A 7299-nucleotide genomic window follows, 5' to 3' on the forward strand; every position below is an offset into this window, starting at 1 on the left:
GCAGAACTCCCTCAGCTGAATAGGGAGATTAATATTGTTGCCCCAAGGCCCAGCCCACATTGTTCAAGGTTAACAGTATCCAGTAGTACCACCCACCTCCAGGCCTAGGGAGAGGGCCTCAAAACAAGGTCACAGATGCTGCAGAGAAAGGAACCAGCAACCCCTACTGGCCAGCCCACTTGGAGCACTAAACCCAATAAGCAAAGCCTCAAGGGATCTCAACACCAAACCTCTGTGAACCAGCCCTTCTCCCAACAAAAGATCTTAGAAAAATGAAGAAATGCCAGTGGAAAGGGGGATCCTTAGAAAACTACTTAGTAGAATAAAACCCTAACTCAGAGAGATCTACAGCTTCTGAGGAGAATATGATTTGGTCTCCAGCCCAGAAGAAATCAGGAAGGAGTTTAAAAATCAAGTGGTAAATTTGGGAAAGAAACCCAAGAGAAAATTAACACCTTGCAACAAGAAAACAAATGCTTGGAAAGCACAATTAGTCAAAAGCAAAAAGAAAATAATTCTCTCAAAACCTCAATTGAACAAGTGGAAAACTCCTTCAAAAATAGAAGTGACCAATTAGAAAATGAGTTGCAAAAGGTAAATGAAGAAAATTTTTCTCTAAAAAAAGAATGGAGTCTGTGGAAACTGATGACTTCATGAGATGACAAGAATCTGTTAAACAAAACCAAAATATAGAAAAAATAGAAGAAAATGTAAAGTACCTCATCAGCAAAAGCCACTGACCTAGAGAATAAAACCAGAAGAGACAACTTAAAAATCATTGGGCTCCCTGAAAATTTTGAAGAGACAAAGAAGCCTGGACTTAATATTATAGGATTTAATGATGATAAATTGCCCTGAAATCATGGAACCAGAGAGCAAAATAGTTATTGAAAGAATACAATCGATCTCCTCCAGAAAGAGATGCCAAAATGAAAACACTAAGGAATATTGTGGCCAAATTCCAGAACTATCAGATAAAAGTGAAAATCCTGCAAGAAAATAGAAAGAAACAATTTAAGATACATGGAACTATAGTAAGGATTACACAAAACCTGGCTACATCAACATTAAAGGATCAAAGGGCTTGGAATGAGATATTCCAAAGCGCAAGGGAACTTGAAATGCAGTCAAGAATTCACTGTCCATAAAAACTGAGCCTTCTTTTCCAGGGGCAAAGATGGACATTTAATCAAATAGGAGACTTCTAAATTTTCCTGATGAAAAGATCAGAGCTAAATAGAAAATTTGGACTTCAAACGGGAAAATCAAGAGACACATGAAAAGCTTAACAAAGGGTAAAAAAATGCCATCTAATAAGATGAAACTGGCTATATTCCCACCTTGGAGAAAGAATCTCATAAACTCTCCAGAATTGTAATTCTCTTAGAGAGCATATACCTAGCCAAATGTAATGAACACTCATGACTTAACTATGACTCTGCTAGAACGATTTAAAAATATTATCTCCCTAAAAAGGGGAACAGTAAAAAGACAGGAGGAAGAAGAAGACTGAATGAGGAAAATCACATTATTTAAGCAGGTACATAGGACCTATTGCAATAGAGGGGAAGAAGAGAGGAGGTAAGAACTGCCTGAATCATACTCTCATTTGATTTGGTTTAAAGTTAACATACCCACACTTAGTGAAGAAACTTATCTTACCTTTCAAGTATTAAAAGTGGAAAGGGGGAGGAGGGGAGTAAAAGAGGAACTAATAGAAGGAAGAAGGGGCAAAGGGAAAAGGGAAAGAAAGGGGAGGGAAGTTGCATATAAGGGAACAAACACACTGAAGGTGGTGGTAATCAAAAGCAAAATACTGGAAAATATGGATAAAGAATATAAGGGGAAAGGTACAAACAGAGGGAAGACAGCATGAAGATCAATAAAGAGTTAGTGGTTATAACTTTGAATGTGAATGGGATGGACTCTCCCTTAAAACATGAGTGAATAGCAGAGTGAATTAATACCATACTCCTACAATATACTGCTTACAAGAAACTCATTTGAAGCAAAGAGATACATACAGAGTAAAGGTAAAAGGGTAGAGCAAAATATATTTTGCTTCAGCTTAAGTGAAAATAGCATGTGTAATAATCCTTATCTCAGAAAAAGCAGCTGCAAAAATAGATCTCATTAAAAGAGATAAGGAAGGAAACTATATCTTTCTAAAAGCCACCATAGACAATGAAGCAATATCAATACAATATGTACCAAGTGGTATAGCATCCATATTCTTAGAGGAGAAATTGAATGAGTTACAGGAAAACATGGACAGTAAAACTCTACTAGTGGGAGACCTTAACCTCCTGCTCTCAGATTTAGATAACTTTAACCATAAAATAAACAAGAAGGAAGTTAAGGAGGTGAATAGATTGTTAGAAAACCTAGGCTTGATAGACCTTTGGAGAGAATTGTATGGTGATAGAAAGGAATATACTTTTTTTTCTGCAGTACATGGCACTTGCAAAAAATTAACCATGTACTAAGGCATAAAAACCTAATAATCAAATGCAGGAAGGCAAATATAGTGAATATATCCTTCTCAAATCATAATGCAATAAAAATCACATGAAATAATGGGCCAAGGAGAGAAAGACCTAAAACTAATTAACCTCATATTAAAGAATGAGTGGATCAAACAACAAATTATAGAAAGAATTAATGATTTCATCCTAGATAATGACAACAATGAAGCCACATACCAAAACATATTGTATACAGCCAAGTTATTTATCAGGAGGATATATTATATCTTTAAATGCCTACATGAATAAATTAGAGAAAGAGGAAATCAATGAATGAAACATGCAACTAAAAAATTAGAGAAAGAAGAAATTAAAAACCCCAAATCAAATACCAAATTAGAAATTCTGAAAAGGAAAGGAGAAATTAATAAAATCAAAAGCAAGAAAACTATTGAACTAATAAATAAAAGCAAGAGTTGGTTTCATGAATAAACTAATAAAATTGATAAACCTCTGGTTAATTTGATTTAATAATAAAGAAAAAAGAATACCAAATTGCTAGTATCATAAAAGTAAAAGGTAAACTTACCACCAATGAGCTGGAAATTAAAGTAGTAATTCAGAATTATTTTGCCCAAATGTATGCCAATAAATTTGATAATCTAAGCAAAATGGATGAATTTTTACAAAATTATAAAGTGCCCAGATTAAATGAAGAGGAAATTAAATACCTAAATAATCCTATCTCAGAAGAAGAAATACAAGTCATTGTTGGGTTCCCTAAGAAAAAATCTCCAGGGTCAGATAGATTTACAAGTGAATTCTTTCAAACATTTAAGAAACAATTGGTTCCAATTCTATACAAACTCTTTGGAAAAATAGGTGAAGACAGAACTCTTCCAAGCTCTTTCTATGACACCAATATAGTGCTGGTACTTAAACCAGAAATAGTTAAACAGAGAAAGAAAATTATACACCTATCTCCCTAAAGAATATAGATGCAAAAATCTTAAATAAAATCTACGCAAAAAGATTTCAGCAAATTATCAGTAGAATAATACACTATGACTAAATAAGATTTATCCAAGGCATTCCAGGTTTGTTCAATATTAGAAAAACTCATAGTATAATTAATTATATCAATAACAAACCTATCAGAAATCATATGATTATATCAATAGATGCTGAAAAAGCCTTTCACAAAATACAGCAACCATTCCTACTAATAGCACAAGAGAGCATAGGAATAAATGTATTCTTCCTTAGAATGATAAGCAGTATCTGTCTAAAACCATCAACAAGCATGATATGCAATGGGGATGAGCTAGACGAAACAACAATGCCTGTTATCAACACTACTATTCAATATTGTGTTAGAAATGTTAGCTTCAGCAATAAGAGAAGAAAACGAAATTGAAGGAATTAGATTAGGGAAGGAAGAGACAAAACTCTTACTCTTTGCAGATGACATGATGGTATACCTAGAGAACCCCAAATAATCAACTAAAAAACTACTAAAAGCAATTAGCAACTTTAGAAAAGTCACAGAATATAAAATAAACCCTCATAAATCCTCAACATTTCTATTTATGACTACCAAGATACAGCAGAAATACCATTCAAAGTAACCAGACAACATAAAATAGTTGGGAATCTACCTGCCAAGGCAGACTCAGAAACTTTATGAAAACAATTACAAAACACTTTTCCTCACAAATAAAATCAGATTTAAATAACTGAGTAAATATCAACTGTTCATGGATTGCCAAGCTAATATAATAAAATTGACAATTCTCCCTAAATTAAACTACTTATTTAGTCCACTAACAATCAAAATTACAAAAAATTTCTTTATTAAGTTAGAAAAAATTGTAAGTAAATTCATATGGCAAAATAATAAGTCAAGAATTTCAAGGTATTTAATGAAAAAATTGCAAAAAAAATGTGGCTTAGCCCTATCTGGTCTAAAATTATATTATAAAGCATCAGTCATCAACATAGTCTGGCATTGTCTAAGAAATAAAGTTATGGATCAGTGGAATAGGCTAAGTGCAAAAGAGATAGCAGGAAATGATTATAGTAATCTGCTGTTTGATAAACCCAAAAAGCCCAGCTTTTGAGATAAAAATTTTCTCTGATAAAAAAAAAATCTGTTGGGAAAAATTGGAAGTTAGTAATGGCAGAAACTTGGTTTAGAAACCTCACACCCTATTCCAAGATAAGATCAAAATAGATACAGGATTTTTACATAAAAGACAATATTATAAGCAAAATAGGAGATAAAAGAATATGGAAATATATGGAAAGGGAAGCAGTTTATGACCAAAGAGATGAAGAATGTCATTAAAAACAAACTAGAATATTTTCATATTAAATTTAAAGATGAGGTAATCAAATTGATCCAGTCATATGAAAATTTGCTCTAAAGCATTGCTTATTAGAGAAATGCAAATTAAATCATCTGTGAGGTACCACCTCACAACCTCTCAGACTGGCCAATATGACCAGAAAGGACAATGATCAGTGTTGGAAGGGATATCGGAAATTTGGGACACTAGTACATTGTTGATGGAACTGTGAACTCATTTAACCTTTCTGAAGAGCAATTTGGAATGACTCCCAAAGTATAATAGAAATATGCATGCCCTTTGATCTAGCAATACCAATACTGGGTCTATACCCTGAAGAGATCATGAAAAAGGTTAAAAACATCACTTGTACAAAAATATTCATATAGCAGCTCTGTTTGGGAAAGAATTGGGAATTGAATGAATGTCCATCAATTGTGGAATGACAAATTGTGTTATATGTACATTATGGAACACTATTGTTCTATTAGAAACCATGAGAGATGGGAATTCAGGGAAGCCTGGAAGAATTTGCATGAACTGATGCTGAGCAAGGTGAGCAGAAGCAGAAGAATATTGTACACCATAACAGTAACATGGTGTTGATGATCAATCTTAATGGACTTTCTCATTCCATCAGTGCAACAATTAGGGATAATTTGGGGGTAGGTGCAATGGAGAATAGCATCTGTATCCAGAGAAAGGAATGTGGAGCTTGAACGAAGACCAAAGACTATTACCTTTACTAAAAAAAAAAAATTGTCTTATTATATAATTTTGCTATCTTTTATGTTTTATTTTTTTCCTTAAGTGTATTAACTCTCTCTCTCAACACATTCAACTTAGATCAATATATAGCATGGAAACAATGTCAAGACTAACAGACTGCCTTCTGGGGAGGGGATGGGGAGAAGGAAGTGAGATTAGGGGAAAAACTGTAAAATTCAAAAATAAACAAACAAATAAATGAATGAATGAATGAATGAATGAATGAATGAATATACAAATAAATTTTTAAACACCCATAAGAATAAATGAGATCATAGAAATCTGACAGAATCACAGAGCTAGATTAAATGTTTGAACCCTATTGTTCAAAATACTATTTTATAGATGAGGAAGCTGAAACCCAGATAGTCTGTAAATTGCCAAGTTCACATAATTAAAACTGATAGGTTCAAGACTAAAATCCTCAACTTTCAGCTCCATTTTCATGTTCTTTCTCCAGAACATCATTTATTCACATTAATAAAGAATTATTATTTAACATTTTTTAATTAAATTAAATTTTTTTAATTTTAAATTTAAAATTTTAATTTTCCAGATTCTTTCTCTTCTGGAAAGCATCAACTTTCAAAATAAAGCTGATGCAAATATCATGGATGGAAAAGAGCAGTAGGATGGAAGTGAGAAGGTTTGGGACAAAGTCTGAAAATTACCAGCATTATGATATTGGGTGAGTCATATTGCCATTCTGATCATTATCTTTCTCATCTGTAAAATGGAACTGTTGAACTTCAGCAGTATATCAAAAAGATTTTTTGAAGGTATTGATAAAGTTGTTCTTGTAGAAGATGTGTCCCCCCATCCTCTTTATCTCCTTTTTCTTTCCTTTTCCTGTATTTAAGTATTTGAAAGGTCCTCATATGGCAGAGGGATTAGACTCATCCTTCTTGGACGTAGACAGAACAAAGACATGTACCTGGAAGTTCCAGAGATAAACGTATTTATGTACCAAAGACAAACTTTCAAACTATTAGAATAATCTATCGGGAATGGGTTGACTCATGAGAATAGATGTTTCCTTCTTAGAGACATTTAAGGCAAAGCAGAAAGAAAACATTTGGAAAGGGAATGTTTTAGACAGTATTATTGGTCAATCCTGAATTAGATTAGATGACAGCTATCTCCCACCCAACATAGAGATTCAGTGATCTAATAAAGTCTCTTTCAGTTGGAAAATTTTGTTTTTTAGAATTTTTGTTACATTTTTAAATTTGCAAGTCTTGCAGATACCTAACCTTCTCTTTTGCTCATATTTAATGAGGTCACTGATAAGTGAATGGGAAATGAAATAGTTTCTGTTAGTATTTGATAAAACAATTGAGTATATTTCAGATGTCTACTGGGTAAGAAGTATAAGAGGAGAGTAGCATTATGTTTATCAAGTTATTATTATTATTATTATCAAGTTATTAATAAGATTAAAGAAGGCTGCTTCCCTGCAATCAAATAAAGGTTTTTCAGATGCAGGTCTATCCTGTCAGATTTCTTAGTATCCTTTTTACCTCTAAAATTCAGTCATTTAAATGGACTTTGATCATTCAACTTGTTAGCTCCTTTTTGTTTATCTGAGTTCAAATCCTGTCTCAAACACTTAATAGCTATGTGACTCTCAGAAAGTCATTAACCTTACTCTCATTTCCTCAACTGTGGATTGAACTATGAATTACTAAGCCTAGGACCAAAAAGTGAAGAGGGTTGAG

General features: G+C 33.0%; 1 long non-coding RNA gene across 2 annotated transcripts in view; it reads left to right on the top strand.

The window, feature by feature from the left end:
- The window catches only part of LOC141494940 (uncharacterized), a 91460-nt gene extending 85197 nt beyond the window's left edge, over window positions 1–6263 (top strand). For both annotated transcript variants that reach the window (XR_012470592.1, XR_012470591.1), the window contains exon 3: window positions 6138–6263. This is a non-coding gene — a long non-coding RNA (uncharacterized LOC141494940). The remainder of the gene's footprint in view (window positions 1–6137) is intronic.
- Window positions 6264–7299: the final 1036 nt, after the last annotated feature.

The sequence above is a fragment of the Macrotis lagotis genome, chromosome 8 (assembly GCF_037893015.1).
Source record: "Macrotis lagotis isolate mMagLag1 chromosome 8, bilby.v1.9.chrom.fasta, whole genome shotgun sequence".
In the NCBI taxonomy this organism is placed as follows: Eukaryota; Metazoa; Chordata; class Mammalia; order Peramelemorphia; family Peramelidae; genus Macrotis; species Macrotis lagotis.